At 43.5% G+C, this 18,166-nt stretch overlaps 1 pseudogene; it reads left to right on the top strand.

Annotated features, from left to right (window-relative positions):
- The first annotated feature begins 11,323 nt into the window (after positions 1-11,323).
- On the top strand, positions 11,324-15,265 carry LOC137063794 (uncharacterized; annotated as a pseudogene).
- Positions 15,266-18,166: the final 2,901 nt, after the last annotated feature.

The raw sequence follows: 18,166 nt of genomic DNA, 5'->3' as shown, positions 1-18,166 counted from the left end.
GTCTGTAGCAATTGACTGCAGAAAGTGGTTGAATCATGCGCTGACCCCACTCTGTGATTTTACGTGGTCTACCACTTTGTGGCTGAGTAGCTTTTGTTCCCAATTGCTTTTACTTCGTTATAACAATAACAGTTGACATTAGTTAGTAGTGAGGAAATGTCATCAATGGACTTATTGCTGTCACGTTTAGTGTGTTTCAGTTGTGTTTTCAGTTGTGTTTTTGCATGTTCCTTTGTTCCGTTTCCCACCACTTGTTTCTTTCCATGGTTACCATCTTTCTGAGTTCCTCTGTTCAGCTGTGTTTAATTAATTATCTAATTTCTGTTGAGTTCCTCCCTGTTTCTTCATCATTTGTCTGCTCACCGTTATGTTAAAGTGTGTTTTCTGTGTTGTTCTTCTGTGTTCCTGATAGTTTACATTAAAGTTTGTTCATATTTGGATATCCTGAGTCTACTGCTTTCTCCTGTGCAACACACCATGACATTGTGCGGGCGGCAACTTATCACGGTGCTACACTTGAATTCACTGATCTCCTGAGCACGACCAATTCTCTCATACATGTTTGTAGAAGCTGTCTACATGCATATGTGCTTGATTTTATATAACTTTGGCTAAGTGATTGAAACACCCAAACTGAATGATTTGGAAGGGTATCCCAATACTTTTGGTTATGTCATGTATATTTAGTGAGCAAGAATGCATGAAATTACTGACATTGGAGAGTGAAAGAAATGTTGAGCAGTACAACACAGGATGTTGAGCATTACTAGTACAATAAGATGCATGTTTCTATGACTGTATGCTATGTGATAAATTACTTGATGTGATAAATTACTTAATAGTCTTTTTTTCTAAGCAAGAGTACACAGTTGTCATGAGGTATAAAGACAGTAGGTTTTGTCCTAATTAAGTGAGTTTGACCAGTTGTCTCATCAAGTCAAGTGTACTATCCTGTTAAGGGAAATTATGTTTATATGTGTATATTTATACACACACACACACACACACACACACACACACACACACACACACACACACACACACACACACACACACACACACACACACACACACACACACCAATAAGCCGACAATGAACATGGTCATGTAAACGCGGTAACCTGTTTTCTTTTATCGGAGTATGGTCATAAACGGCGTAGGCATGAACCGGTCAGAACAGGTAGTTTTTTGCCTCTTACCTCGATTTCGCACTGCATGTAAACACATTAACCTGCTTTCTGTCGGCTTATTGAAGTGCGCATGTGTGACAGGTGACAAAAACGCAAACTTAGAGCAGATTTAAACGCATCCAGACAGAGCGAGCTAGCGTTTTGCATGAAATAAGGACATATATCATAAACGCAGACTCGTTTAAGACACAGAAAATTGTAAAGATGTGTTATTCTCATCACATGCAGCAGAAGTAAAAGAGATTCAGTCAAAACGCTTCATAACTGCATAAGGGATAATATGAGCCGTAAATCTCCCTCTGACACCTTTATTTAACATCACTACTGACGTAGGTTAACATTTGAAAAACTCAATACGGACGTTATTATTTTTGACGGCACTACAAGGAAATAACCCGGTTTATAAATAGTCATGTAAACGCGGTTTATGTCCATTTACTGGTTTGCATGTAAACGGGGAAAACTGGTTATTTCAATAAGCTGATTTTTTGGAGTTATCATCTTACTGGTGTGCATGTTAATGCACCCATTGATAAATGGTTTAGTTCTCCATGAGTCATACACATTAACTCATGATTATCTGTTTATTAGTTAAGCGTGAATTGATGCATATTAGTGCACCCGTATTGTAAAGTGTAACCCTTATACCTACAGGCAGTGGGTAGCAACTGATTACATCTTATATGGATTAAATAATCCGATTCCAAAAATTAATTACTTGTAATAACTTACTTACTTTAAAATTCTCATGATCAGATCAGACTACAATTGACTTTTTATTGATCGTATGATTTCTCCCCAATACTTTTTTTCCTAAATAAGCATGTGTTTTTGTTCACAACCTTGGTTTCATGTTTACCCTTTCAGTCTTCATTGTTTCCTAGTTAGTCTCATTGGTTACTGATTATGTTCACCTATGTTCCCTTGTTAAGCCTTTGTATACATTCTCCCTGATCTTTTCAGCCCCTTGTCTTTTCATGTCTGTGTAATGTGGTAATTATTTGTGCATTATTCTAGTGTATTTGTGTATTTACTCTAGTGTATTATTTGTGTTATTTCGTCATGTATATTATAAAAATCATGACTTTGTGACAATACATTCATAAAGTCTTCATGAATTGCACGCACCATTACTACTCAAGTGGCTATGTGTGGGACCAAGCAAGCCAAGCACAAGGAACACCAGCATCGAATGAAAAAGCGGGTCTTTATTTTAACCCAAAAAGAATAACTTCACAAACTCATCACTTCCATATAACAAAACAAAACAACAAACAAAAAGAAAAGAAAAACCAAAGTCAAACCATTCAGATGAGAAAGAAACAAACTAAAAATCACAACCTCAAATGAACAAAGAAACTGCTTATAAAGGAAAGAGGAAAAACAATAAACTTTACATTTAACATTAAACATCAAATGAATCAAAATTGAACTCAAAGAAAGAAATGTATTAAATCAAGATTAAGGAAAGCAAAATTCAATCAAATACCATAAATATACACCTGCATAAATCAATACATAAAGAAATCAACTTTTCTTTCTCCCCCGGGCAACCTCAGCAAATGGTAGATCCGGGCCGAACCAAAACGGCTTAAATTCGGTTTCAACCAGCCCTCTAATTTCTGTTGTGCCAGGATGCTGCTGGAGCAGACCATGTTTGGAAATCGCCACATCACTGGTAAACTTAAAGTCAAAATAGAAATAAATGTAAATAACAAATACAACGTAACTAATTTGTGTGCACTACAAATCAGTATGTCAATGTGTTGTAAAATGTAAACAAATGCAAACTTAAACACTCAGGGGTGAAACACTCAGTTTCAGTCAATCTCATGTCAATCTTGAGTACCTATAGAGTAGTATTGCATCCTTCATATCTCCGAAAAGTCTTAGCTTTAGTTTTATTATATATATAAAAGAAATGTAGGCTGTACCGAGTCTTTCCAGAAAAAAAAGAGCGCCTGGAGGCGTATCGTGTGGGCGGAGCTAAAGAATGATGAGCGTGCACAAAGCGGTGACGCCTTCAAGCGCGGAGAAACCCATGAGCTCAGCAAATAGAGATATGATCCAGAATCAAATTCGGAGGCTGAAATAAATTGAACAGGAGAAACAGCAACAGCAGGACGTCCGTCTCTGTGGTATGTACTGTATTTAGTGACCTGTCAACATTTGTGTGTCTTTACTCGCAGTTTATGAGGACATGATTCGGTTTATGGAAGCAAAACGGTTTTGCACGTCAAACTAGTGTAACGTTATACATAGAACAACAATGGAGTCCGTTAGCGCATTTGAATGACGAAGCACGCGATCGTGTCGTTTACTGATGTTTACTCACGCGACGATAGCCAACAGCACAGACATTTGAAGCAGTTTTACTCACCGGCTGCTTCCAAAGCAGGACCGAACCTTTATCCTACCGGGAGAAGAGCCCGTACGGCCCATACAAGGACCTTCCGCTCTATTAACGTCAAGCCGACACATACTCGAAAAAAAACTCTCAGAAACTTGTGAGAAACTGGAAGGAGTATTTTTGACACAGAAATACTCCATCAAACGTCCAACATTAGTTTTTGAAATTTCGTTATGTTTAGGATGAGAACCCAAGTCTTTAGCAGTGTAAAAAGCTCAGTATGCATGAAACAGAATTTCACCCCCCCTTTAATAAAAAAATTAATAAATATCGTCTGTCTTGTGTGATTATTTTTATACTGAAATAAATGATTGCAAAAGATTAATCTTAAATGAATAAATATACTTTGTATTGTGTGTGTTTGTGAGGTTGTGTGTGTGAGTGTTACCACTTTTGTGGCCACCACTCGGGCCCTCACAGGCTATAATAACATGGGAAATGTAAAATATTTACAGAAATTAACAGAAAACAACCCATCCCTCATGTGAACTGATGGGGAGCAAAGCTTTAATAATTAAGTCATTTATTTAAAAATACATTTGCATATCCATGACCTCAGATGCTGAGTAATGGTTACATAGCATGCGGGTAAAAAAAAAAAAAAGATTTTAGATTAGATTACATTTATTATTAGATTTTTATGAACTTTTGTCTTTGTATTTTGGGGGAACATGCAAGAAAAGGTCTCCTGGCTGAAAGCCATAATGTTTTAACACCCAAGAATACAAGAAGCAACTGTGGAATAAAACAATAAAACATTAAGGAAGTGTCTTTAAGGCTTTTTCTAAAACAGATAAACAGCTGTGATGAATGGATAATTTATGTAATATATATACATAGATTATGTACAGCTTAACCAATGGTGTATCACACAGAGTGTGTATAGGATGCTGTTGAAATTAATGGCGAAAAGCTATCATATCTCATTGCCTGATGTGACTTGGCTGAATACAGTTCTAACAAAAACAGCCTCTAGTTTATTGCTCTGAATGCAATAGCAGGTTGAGTTACATTTTTTATTTATTTCTACAATGAATGATCAATTCATTTCTTTTAAGTCTTTATTTTGCTAATGGTGGGTGGCACACCTCTTTTACAGTAGGCTACCACAAAACAAAGGCCAATTTTAGGTTGTGGCTAAACATTTTTACGTCTTGTCTTCAAACCAGAGAAGAGATGACAGAAAGGTCACCATGCTTATTGACTAATTCACAGCTAAGGAAACTCTGAAGTCATCCCTTTAGTTCTGTTTATACATATTGCAAGACACTTAAGTGAGCCTACGTGCATCAAGGTTTGTTTTTATTTTCCCCTTAAAAAGAAATTGCAGATGTTGTCACTTATTACTCTCATGGAAAATGGCCCTGCCTTGCTGAAGTCAAGTGTGACTGTGCCAGAGAGAGGACGCCAAGTCTCCAAACAGATGTATTCTGTTTTCCTTAGCGATGATTTGTTCACTGCTTAGTACTGATACCTGTCCAACCAAAACGGCTCTCCCGGCTCAGTGGAGAGCATAGGCTACCTAACAGTGGGAAGTTGAATATGAGGGACGCTGTACTGTGTGTGTTGATATATTATGTTGTAGTGACTTGTTTTAAATTTGAGAATGTCACGGTCTGGAAATTTAGCATAAACCTACGCAGAGTGTATTAAACATTCCAACGTTTATACATTCATTTATTCTTTTGCCATCAATCAACCTCAGTTTTGCATGATGTACCAGAGCGTGTAAGCGTGGAACACTTCCTGTCACAGAACAGGGGGTGATCTTACCATAGCTGTTTGTTTCCAGCTCCCCACAGAAGCCATTAAGTTGCTCTGCAGGCGGAATAATGTATTTGAGTTGGCCAGTAGTGAGCAGCAGGTGCAGGGAATCTCAACCCCTGGCAAGCTCACTCTCAAACTTTGATGTGTAAGCCAGAGAGGCCCAGGGTGTGCTCTTCCAGAGGATACAGAGAAACATCATCTCCAATTCACTGTTGCCGGACAAGCAATACTCCCAGAAAGCAGCAGAGTACAACAGGAGGATCATTATCCATAGATGTAGGCTGTAAAAATACTGCCGGAGATAAATAATGAAGTATTTCATGAAAAGTGCCAAAAACAGCGGTGGGATTTACTGATGCATTACATTCCACAATAGTGTTTTTTTTTTTTTTAACAAAGTGGCAGGTGCCTTTAAAAATTAGTTTTTTACATGTTTGCTATTTTGCAACCCTTTTACCAAAATGTAAATGTCTGAAAACATTTACTGTTTAAAACATAATTAAATAAATTAATGTAATGATTTAGGTCCATTTGCCTATTTTACAGTAATTTAATTCATGTGATTTCTGTTAACCCACCTCTATCATCTGAGTGAGAGAGAAAAAGTCTGTCTGGTATATAAGCAGCGGGGCGAGGGACCGCGAGAGCGGGCCGGTAATGAGTGTTGATGAGTGCCAGCTGCATGGCACACCGGTCTCGTCTCGCGGCCATGTGACGGGAACATAAAAGGAGGAGCAAGGGCTGCGGAAGACGAGAGAGGACCAGGCCTGGACTTTAAGTTATGTTTTGCTTATGTTTTATTATGTTTATGTGGGCATTCGTCCGTGAGGGGCTGCCCACGTTTTATTGTGTGGGTATTTGCGGCAGTCGTCCGTGAGGGGCTGCCCGCGGTTTTACTTTCGTTTTGTTTATTTATTTTGAAATAAAGTTTGTTGAACGTTCGCCGGTTCCCACCTCCTTCCTTCCCATCTAAGAACTTCGTTACATACACATTTAATTATTCCGTTTAACCCTTTGTTGAAATTATGCCTGTTCAAAACCTGACTAATTCCAGAGCAAGTCAGAATCAATCAAAGTGTAACAATTTCTTAACAGTCAGGTAAATGTATAACGCCAATGACATAATCAATTCAAAGGTAGCCTAATCCATATAACATCAAATACTCTGAAGTAAAGAATGAAATGTATACCTGACTTCTGAAAATTACATAATGCTGGCTATCTTGAAACGTCCAGCATTACGGGCTGACCTGACTACAGAATCGAGCCCTGAGCTCTTTGCAACATTTCCTTAAATACCCAGAACCAGAGGCATACCCATAACCATTTGAAACTCTTTCAAATGGAAACACCAGTTTACAATAGGAATTTGCATTAATCAAGTCCTTTAGACTTGAGAAGAAGAGAGGCCAAATGGCAGAAAGCCACACCCACCATACACCAAGGAAAGATATCTTTAAACTCTTAAAACATTTATGATGTTCTAGTTTACTTCTGTGGAGTTGAGATATTTGTACCAGTCGCACTGAGACATTTCAAATGATATAAAACAAATATAATACTGTATCGTGAGGATTGACATTGTAGCAAAGAGATTTCTGGTGCATTTCAGGTGATCTCAAGTTTGGGGGAGCAGGAGTTTGGGGGAAGTTTCATGTGAAAGGAAAGGCATGTAAATTAGAGTCATTCATAGATGGTTCACTCAGTGTGATGTTGTCTCGGACAGAGACGCTAACTGTATGAATGAATTCAGAAGCTACAACCCCAAATCAGAAAAAGTTGGGACAGTTTGGAAAACGCAAATAAAAAAAGAAAGTAGTGATTTCTAAATTTACTTTGACTTGTATTTCATTGCAGACAATATGAACACAAAATATTTCATGTTTTGTCTGGTCAACTTCATGTCATTTGTAAATATGCATCCTTTCCTGTCATTCAGACCTGCAACACATTTCAAAAAAAGTTGGGACAGGAGCAATTTAGGGCTAGTAATGAGGTAAAAGGGTTAAATAATGATGTGATTTGAAACAGGTGATGTCAACAGGTGATTGAAATTATGATTTGGTACAAAAGCAGCATCCAAGAAAGATCTAATCCTTTAGGAGCAAAGATGGGCCGAGGATCGCCAGTTTGCCAACAAATACGTGAGACAATTATTGAAATGTTTAAAAACAATGTTCCTCAATGAAAGATAGGAAGCGATTTAGATATTTCACATTCAACAGTGTATAACATAATTACAAGATTCAAGGAATCTGGAGGAATTTCAGTGCGTAAAGGACAAGGCCGCAAGCCTAAGCTGAACAACCGGGATCTCCAATCCCTCAGGCGGCACTGCATCAAGAATCGTCATTCATCTATAAGCGAGATCACCACATGGGCTCAGGACTACTTTGGCAAACCTTTGTCAAGTACCACAATACTTAGTTACATCCACAAATGCCAGTTAAAACTGTGCTGTGCCAAAAGGAAGCCTTATGTTAACAGTGTCCAGAAGCGCCGTCAAACTTCTCTGGGCTCGAAGGCATCTGGGATGGACCATCACACAGTGGAAATGTGTACTGTGGTCAGATGAATCAGTATTTCAGGTATTTTTTGGGAGGAATGGACGCCGTGTGCTCCGGACCAAAGAAGAAAAGGATCATCCAGACTGTTACCAGCAACAAGTCCAAAAGCCAGGGTCTGTCATGGTATGGGGTTGTGTCAGTGCCCTTGGCAAAGGTAACTTGCACTTCTGTGAAGGCACCATTAATGCTGAAAAGTACATAGAGATTTTGGAGCATAATATGCTGCCTTCAAGAAGATATCTTTTCCAGGGACGTCCATGCATATTTCAACAAGACAATGCAAAACCATATTCTGCACACATTACAAAGTTCTGGCTGCGGAGGAAGAGGGTACTGGTACTTGACTGGCCTGCCTGCAGTCCCGACCTGTCTCCAGGTCGAAGACCCCGTACTGTTGCCCACCTTAAGACTTGTTTGCAGGAAGAATGGGTCAAAATTACACCTGAAACACTTCATCACTTGGTGTCTTCAGTCCCTAAACGTCTTTTAAGTGTTGTGAAAAGGAATGGCAACATTACAAAGTGGTAAATGCTTTACTGTCCCAACTTTTTTTGAAATGTGTTGCAGGTCTGAATGACAGGAAAGGATGCATATTTACAAATGACATGAAGTTGACCAGACAAAACATGAAATATTTTGTGTTCATATTGTCTGCAATGAAATACAAGTCAAAGTAATTTTAGAAATCACTTCTTTTTTATTTTATTTGCACATTTCATACTGTCCCAAGTTTTTCTGATTTGGGGTTGTAATTTCCTTTGTTTTCTCAGAGAGTCCTCATTCCTCATTTAGACATTTCGGCATCTACTAGTTTTCCCAGCCTTACAATTTATATATAAAAAAGTTTAAACAAATTTGGGAAAAAAGTTTTTTAACCAATTCCTACCTACCCTACCTTTAATTCGTTTATCGAAACGAAAAGCTGTAATTTCAACGTGTTAAAGCATCCAGATTTGTAGCAATGTTAATAACGTTTGTAAGAAACCAAACCATTTGTAAATCTGTCAAGATTTCAGCGAGATAATAGTATTTATGTTCAGATCTCTCACCTTACATCAGGTTCCACAAAGCCCGACAGAAAGCTTGCCTGTGACAAGATGGCCGCTGGTGATGACGGTGGTGACTCCACCGTAAGACATCTAGCCTTTATTATGGATATCTATGGTTTCAGCTGGGACTTTTTACTGCGTTTGGTTGAAGTATTCTCAGAAGTGCTATTCCGCCATACATTATAGTTTTCCCCGGAACACTCAGTTCTCTTTCATCATCTCGTTTCGAGATCCACCTATGGGAAGGGCATCCGTACCTGACCTCTGCAGAAGCATCCAATTGCACCAAGTCTGACAAGACAGGCAGGAGCGCGCAGCCAATGCCCAGTAAGGCCCCACCCCTTCCCTGCGGGCATTTATGGGCTGCATACGTTACTGTACACCAGTTGACATTCGCTTCTCGCGATCTCTGCACTGACACAGTTCGGTTAGATTTGCGCTGCTCACTTATTGTCTGCAGGAGGAAATATCGCCAGATCAGCCTCCGCCGGGCGTGACAGTTCATTCTGCCACATTTTTTTGTCTGCATTCGGAGCCGCTCGCGCTCTCGTCCGTCTTCCTGTTCCACGGCTGCCGCCACGGACCTTCTGAGTTTTTCGCAGGTATGTCGCTCACTCAGTCTGCTTCCTTTGTCTCTAGCCTATTACGGGCCTGCCCGGCCGCGTGTGGGTCTCTTATCGCCGCTAAGGATTTTCACCCTTTCTGTGTGGTCTGCTTGGGCCTCAAGCACACAGAAGAGGCAATAGAGAACCCGGAGAACTGCAGTTACTGCCTGGTACTGCCTAAGAAACTCCTGCGACACCGCCTTAAAGTTGCCGCTACTCAGTGTGGCGAGCTCGACTTGTCGCACTCGGATATGGAACACGGTGATGACAGCGCGCTACCGGGGACCTCTCGGGAACCTCCCGGGGCGCGACGGCTCGTATTTTGGCTGACCAGCCCAATTCTGAGTTCCCCGAAGAGGACATCTTCACGGGTAACCTCCCGCTCGCCGACTATCTTGCCGGGTCCGGTGATTACGACGACGCGGCCCTTCTTGAAATTTCGGAGGACGAGGAGGCCATCCCGCCCTCTGTTATTCCCCAGGCTAGCGCCCCCGCGGCCTTGCCTCAATCCATCCTCCTGGATGTGTGTGAGCGAGCGGCCGCTCGTCTCAACATTATATGGCCGGCTCCACTGAGCGCCACTGACCGGGAGAGGGATATTTATGACGGTAAAGTGTTGGGAGCCCCCCCCCCCCCGGCCCGAGGGAAGAACTCTTTCCCGTTCTTCCAGCGTGCGCTAATCACATGAGGCACTACTGGAACGACCCGCTCGATCTTAATCACGGTCTCGCGGGACTGGAGGTTAAAGATATGGCGACTCTCGGCATGGGCGAACCGCCTGCCATTGAGCCCTCCATTGCCAGACACCTCAACCCGGTCCATGGAGGGCTGCCCGCCCCCCCGAAGCCGGTCCTTCCTAACAGGATGGACCGTTTTTCTGCCTCAGTGCACCAGGCCGTTAATAAATCCTCGGCCTTGGCCGTTAGGACTCTGAATGTCTCCTCCCTCCTTTCCGCTTACCAAGCGGAGATTCTGGACAATCTGGGCCAGCAGTTAGATAAGGGGTCTTCTCCCTCTCCTGCACTGTGGAAGGAGATCATCACGGTTAACGACCTCGTTCTCCGTAATGCTCGCCAGGTCGTCCAAGCCTGCGGGCGCTCTATGGCGCTTTCCGTGGTAGGAGAGCGCTCGCTCTGGCTCAACCTGTCTGGCCTCCCGGATAGCGAAAAGAAACGTATCGCAGGCGCCCCGGTAGAGCCCGGCCGGGCTCTCTTTGGCCCCGCAGTTGCTATGATGCAACAATGATGCGACGACAAGAAGGGGTACGAGGCCTTCTTATTGTGTCTTCCCAGGAAGACGGTCCCACGCCAGGCGCCCCCTGTGCGTTTGCCTACCCCCCCGGTCCCGGGACGTAATTTTAGTCAGGTCAAGGGAAAGCCTCGAAAGAAGTTTTCTGGGCTCTCTTCTGGCCCCAGAACTACTGTCCAAAGGACGGAAGGTTCCTGCTGTAGGGTGTCCCTCTCCCGTGGCTGCCTAGCCCATGTGTTTAGTGGACGATGTGTGTTCTCCCCTGTTCAAGGGGATTGTCGTGAGGAAAAGTTCAAAAGCAGTGTTACCACACCGCACATACTGTGTTCCCCTCACCCAAATAATAAAGGCTTTGGCCCCAGTGTTTCCCAGAAAACACAACACACACAGAGACACAAAAAACACAATGAATCTAACGAATCAAATGAATTCGTCACAGCGAGATACCCTCTCAATGTAGGGAAATACCGTAATTGTGAACCTGCACATGTCGTCCCTAGTTTCTCCACTAGAGGGCGCCATTGTATCACAAATAAACCAGCTAGGCATGCTCGAAGCCAGCACGGCCCGGACGGGCATACACACGAGCTGTGTGTCAGCCTGGCTTACTGTATTGCGCATGATATTACAGGGCTATCGCCTGCAGATTGCTATGAAACAACCACGTTTCAGCAGCGTTCTCTTTTCTCACACAGAGGAAAGCACGGCCCACGTCCTGAAGGAGGAAATCTCCTCTCTTCTATACAAAGGTGCGTTTCAGGTGGTTCCCCACAATCTGATAAACCAGGGTTTCTTTTCCCGTCATTTCCTGGTCCCAAAGAAGGACGGTTCCCTCCTTCCTATTCTGGACCCCAGGGTATTGAACAAACATTTGAGGAATTACAGATTCATAATGTTAACCCTTGGTTCACTCGCCCGTGTCATGAAACGGAACGACTGGTTCACATCAGTCGATCTGAAAGATGCTTTTTTCCACATAAGCATTCACCCTCCACACCGGAAGTCTCTTCTGTTCGCCTATCAAGGCATTTGTTACGAACTCACGGTGCTTCCGTTCAGGCAAAAATTAAGTCCCCGAACTTTCTGTTTGCGCGTGGAAGCGGGCTTCACTCCCCGGAGAATGTCTGGTCTACGGATTCTGACATACATATGCGATTGGCTCATCATAGCCGATTTTCGAGGGAAAAGGTGTTTCAGGACACCTCCCGTGTGCTCGCGCACATCCCATCTCTGTACTTCAGGGTGAATGTAAACAAAAGCGGCTTTACACCCGCTCAGAGGGTGATCCTTCTGGGCATGGAGCTGAACTCAGTCTCCATGCGAGCGCGTCTCTCTCAAGAGCGCGCTCTCTCTCTGACGAACTGTCTGTCACAGTTCAGAGAGGGGGCGAGGGTGCGATATCGCACATGTCTCAGGGAGGGTCTTATGGCTTTAGCTATCCAGTTTTTGCCACTAGGACCCCTGAGGATGAGGGCGTTCACGAAATGGGTTTTGACACTACATTTCAGCCCGCTACACGATCTTTGCCGCTCTGTAACAGTGACGCGCACCTGCGCTGCAGCTCTGCGCCATTGGAAGAGCACAGACTTTTACGCACAGGGTACCCCTCTGGGGACTGTCATGTTGCGGGAAGTCGTGACGACGGACGTGTCCCTAACAGGCTGGGCTGCCACCCAGGAGGGCAGAACTGTGAACGGTTTGCGGCTGAGCAAACTACGTTCAGAACACATAGATTATTTAGAGCTTCTAACCAATTGGAAGGCTCTGAATCATTTTCTGCCTCGTCTGCAGGGACATCATGTGCTCGTACGCTGCGACGATACCACGGCAGTGGCTATCAATCGTCAAGGCGGCGCGCGCTCGCCGAAGCTTCATGCCCTAGCTTACAAGCGTTTGGCATGGAGCGGGCAAGTTTTCCTGTCGTTACGCGCGACTCATGTTCCGGAAAATCTGAACAGAGGCGCGGATCTTCTATCGAAGGGGAACCCGCTCTTCGGAGATTGGCGCCTCCACCCTCAGATAGTAGACATGATATGGATGAGGCTACGGGCGCCCGTAGATCTGTTCGCCTCGCGCGAAAACAGCCTTTGTCCTATGTTCTTTTCGCTAAAGGACTTGGACGCGCCCTTCGTGGTGGACGCACTGGCCCACCCGTGGCCCAGGGTCCTTCTGTATGCCTTTCCTCCCCTGTGCCTGATAATTCTCACACTGGCCAGGGCGAGAGAAGGGTTTTTTTCTCTCATCCTGATAGCACCCAGGTGGCCCAAAGCGCCTTGGCTGGCAGAGATAATCCCTCTGTTATATGCCCAGCCGTGGTGCCTCCCCCTCCGCACAGACCTATTGTCTTAAGTGAACGGGAGGATTTATCACCCGCACCCGGACAGGGTAGCTCTCTGGGCTTGGCCCATGAGAGGACGAACCTAAGTGCGTTAGGGCTTCCCCCACGCGTGGTGGCTACTATACAGAATGCCAGGGCCGTTTCTACACGGTCCTTGTATGGCTGTAAGTGGCAGGTGTTCGATGAGTGGTGTGATGGGCGGGGTCTCACGTCATATCAGTGCTCAGTTGCTGATATCTTGTGTTTCCTCCAAGACCTTATGGATAAAGGCAGGTCTTTTTCCACTATTAAGGTCTATCTGGCAGCTATCTCTGCTTGTCATGTGGGTGTTTTGAGGGCTCAACAGTTGGGCAGCATTCTCTAATCCGCAGATTTATGAAAGGCGCCCGTCGCTCGTTGCCAGTCATTAGGAGAACGATCCCTGAATGGGACCTCTCCATGGTGCTGGAAGCTCTGTCTCAATTCCCTTTTGAGCCTCTGGGGAATATTCCCCTTAAGTTGCTGTCCTTCAAAACAGCAAGGCTCTTGGCCTTGGTGTCAGCCAAACGTGTCAGTGAGTTGCATGCACTCTCGGTCCACCCCTCGTGCATCTATTTCTCTCTGGGTGGAGATAAGGTTTTCCTCAAGCCTAATCCTGCATTCATGCCGAAATGTTTCCCTGCGTTCACATCGGAGGTGTTGGAGCTCTCTGCTTTTCACCCTCCGCCCTTTTCCTCCGCGAAGGATCAGAGGCTAAATGCTCTGTGTCCAGTCCGTGCGCTACAAACGTATGTGTCTAGGACCAGCGCGTTCCGGAAGAGTGACCAACTCTTTTCATGGGCTCCTCCTCGCAAAGGCGATCCCCTGTCTAAACAACGCCTCTCACATTGGCTTTTGGACGCTATAATCTTGGCATATGAATCAAAGGGAGTGCAACCCCCAGGGAACATCAGAGCTCATTCCACGAGGGGCTTGGCCGCCTCTTGGGCTCTGTTCAGGGGAGTATCATTGCAGGATATCTGTTCTGCTGCCAGTTGGGCTTCTCCCCATACGTTTGTGCGTTACTACAGGCTGGATGTCACCAGAACCTCAGTAGCACATTCGGTCTTGGGGGTGGGGTCTTCCTAACCCTGCCTTCTTTATGTGTGCCACACATAGCCAATGTTTCATGTCCTGCTTCACACCGCAGTTACGCGGTTGCGTCGGTGTGGCGAGTTCATGATTATGAGACGTGTCGTGCACAACCCCTCGGGGTGACCGTCTTTTTCTGGCTAACAGGTCCTCACTGTGAGTGTATTGGGCAATCGGGGAGCTGTCCATGTCTCTCCCATAGGTGGATCTCGAAATGAGATGATGAAAGAGAACAATAGGTTACTGTCGTAACCCCGGTTCTCTGAAACATCGAGTGGAGAGATCCACCAGCTTTGCCCCGCTTACCGCACGAGAAGCGAATATACTTACTGGTGTACAGTAGCGTATGCAGCCAATATATGCCCGCAGGTAAGGGGTGGGGCCTTACTGGCCATTGGCTGCGCGCTCCTGCCTGTCTTGTTAGACTTGGTGCAATTGGATGCTTCTGCAGAGGTCAGGTACGGATGCCCTTCCCATAGGTGGATCTCTCCACTCTATGTTTCAGAGAACCGGGGTTACGACAGTAACCTATGGTTTTTATGGGTGTACTGCACTGAAGACTTGAAAGTAAATGACAATGGCAATGATTGGATAAGATTTGCATATTTGATGAGCTTCAGCTCCCCTGTCATTACATGTGAGAAAACTGCAATGGGAATTAATTACCTACAGGGCTCGCAAAATGTCTTTATCAAACAAACACAATGATTTATCTCTCATCCACCCATGATGGATTAGAATGTTATTTTTTTATTAATTGGCATGCTCGATCGGTGGGTATAACCACAAACCGTACACACACACACAACCTCACTGCAGAGTCAGACAAATCGGCATGATTAAAACTTGTATTTTTTCTTCAAATATCAAGTCAAGAGATTGAACAACACACATCAAGAAAGGAATGTTATTTCACTATTTAAGATAGTCCGATGGCCGGCCAGGGCTTACGTTTTGGTAGCCTGTCTGGAAAACACATAGCCCCGGGACATTGGGCATGCGAGCACTGGCCGATACATATTCACAACTAAACAGTAGTAGTAAACATAGTTAGCTTCTGAGTTATGTGTTAATGATGAAATATAGGCTAATTTAGATTTCAATCCGTCAAAACGGGTCGACATACGTATCTACTGTTGTATTTTATAACAACACTGGCAGGAAATAATATTAAAGGCGGGGTAAGTGCTATCTGGTAACCGTTGTTGATATTTCAAATCACCAAAACAAACCCCCAAAAGGGTCTCGCCCCTATTTTGATAGCGCTGCCCCACACATACGTAACCCAGAGGCATCAACGGCTATGGCAGAATCTCTGTGTATCTAATCCAGGTCAAATATTCAATGAAAAAGTCATCCCTTCTATCACAAAAACACAAATCGTTCTCGTGAACAACTCGATAGTACACGAGCCAGACAGTCCAACTAACGAACATATTACAATTATGACAAGATTAGAGTTACAGCAATCACAAAAACACACACAAACTGTTCTCATGATAACTCGATAGTACACAAGCACACAGTCCAGCTAACGACATATTACAATTATGACAAGTTTAGAGTCATAGCGATCACAAAATCACACACTGTTCTCATGAACAACTCTATAGCACGAGCCGACAGTCCAACTAACGACATATTGCAATTATGACAAGATTAGAGTTACAGCAATCACAAAAACACACACAAACCGTTCTCATGAACAACTCGATAGTACACAAGCACAAAGTCCAGCTAACGACATATTACAATTATGACAAGATTAGAGTCATAGCGATCACAAAATCACACACTGTTCTCATGAACAACTCTATAGCAAGAGCTGACAGTCCAACTAACAACATATTACAATTATGACAAGATTAGAGATAGCGATCAAACTGTTCTCATGAACAACTCTATAGAACACAAGCACGACAGTCCAGCTAATGACATATTACAATTATGACTGGATAAGGGTTATATAGATCATGAAAAGAGTAAGCAAACATATATTAGGAGTATAGTATCTTACTTGTTGGAGACATTGTGTGAGCTGATGCTTGAAGCACACATTGAGGAGATTTAGATGCTCCATACGGTGTGGAAATGAACGGGTCTTTATCATCGCTGAAGTGAGCCACAATACGATTGCAAATGGACTAACAAGTGAACATGACACACGAGCATAGTCAAGCAGCATATATTAGGCTAGTTCTCGGCTAATGTCCGTCATGTGTCACTCGTGTGTTTTGAATAATGACATACACAGAGCGAGCGCTCTTCTCACCATCAATAGTAGACACGCCCCTTACCTGCTGATTGGCTACAAGTTTGTTATTCCACTCGGCCCGTGTCCTTTTTCTAAAACGGTTTTGAAATAAGACTTACCCCACCTTTAACCTTTATCATTTGACAAACTGTTATGTGAGAGTTTCCAATTGTTACTCTAGCATCTTGCATTAGATATTGACAACACAGGGGATATTGTCGTAATGTTGTCTTACTAAGAAACTTTCAATTTAATCAGAAATGGGTTCGACAGTCAAGAAGTGGATAAAATCACTACCTACTGTTTGCAGGAATATGGTTGGAATCTTCCCTTTCTTCAGTTTTAGACACTGAGCAAATCCTGCTATATTGCCCCAGGTTAGAAAAACTCTCCGTGGTGAAATGGGGCGAGCAAATGAACAACTTTGAATTAAATTGTTGCGGTATCCGATTGTAAATAAACATCAATCATGACTGTTGACATTTTTTATCTGTGGGAAGGCTTTGAAAAGTCCCCCTGTCCCCTGCACAGCCTGGAACATGACATTTATTTCCATGATCTGTCTTTTTGTTTATTGCTGAACTCCCGACGGCTGCGCACTGCGCAGTTCCGCCTGACAATGAACATGGGCTGACATGCAATTGTTAGGGGCATACACATTAAGGATCTCAGCAATTGTGTCACATGTGGCGTTATGTTGAAAATAGCCTGTTTTTCCGTGGTGTTTTTCACAAACAAGATTTACATATGAAGTAGGAGGCAACGGTGTTTGAGACTGTGATGTCCATGTACTAAACTCTTTTTATTTAACTATGGCAAGGTTAATTCAATTTTTCATTCTAGGGCACCTTTAATATCTGTAGTTGTTCCACATAACCAGAAACAGAACAAGGTTTGGCAAACCTTTTACTCTTTTCATTAATTCATCTTGTGTTTAGGATTTTTTAATTTATCATGTGGTCTCCTTATAACCTCATTGTGGCTGTATGCCCACTGTTTCTGATCACCCAATGTGTTGTTCATTGGTGTGGGTGGTTGTGTTCATGTATTCACTTATCACAAATTGAGGTTTTACTCACATCCAGTATGTCAAACAAACAAAGATTGTATAATGATCACTGATGGTGTGTCAACAATGTCTGTGTTCTGATGACAAGTGTTTTACTCAACTCAGACATTACATCATCTACATGCTAAATAGCATCTGATGAAATTCAGCTGTCCTAAAAAGAGGCTCTTTTTCCTCAAACATCTGGGCAGCAATAGGCATCCAGTTAAATGAGACATGAGCATGAATTAAATTAATTTGGTTTCAACAGACAGTCTTCTGTAGTGTTTATCTGATTATTCTAGAGCCCCATTTGAGCTGGGCTTTATGAAGGATATCATTATTTCCAGAGAGGATGAATCGGAATCCGATGTTGTCATGAGGTTGAAAGTAAAGTCGGCTCCAGGTAAAGGCATTAGAGAAGAGTTTCTTTTGAAAAGAGAGTTCAGGCAAGGATAGACGTGTGTGTAATAAAGCTAGAGGAGACCACTGGAAAAGCTTGCACACACAAAGCATCTGCCAGCACTCTCAGTCCCTCAGGGTCTGGGGACTGAGTCAGACAAGGTCTGCGCTAGGGGAC

The sequence above is a fragment of the Pseudorasbora parva genome, chromosome 24 (genome assembly GCF_024679245.1).
Source record: "Pseudorasbora parva isolate DD20220531a chromosome 24, ASM2467924v1, whole genome shotgun sequence".
Lineage (NCBI taxonomy): Eukaryota > Metazoa > Chordata > Actinopteri > Cypriniformes > Gobionidae > Pseudorasbora > Pseudorasbora parva.
This window is presented reverse-complemented; position numbering and strand designations above follow the sequence as displayed.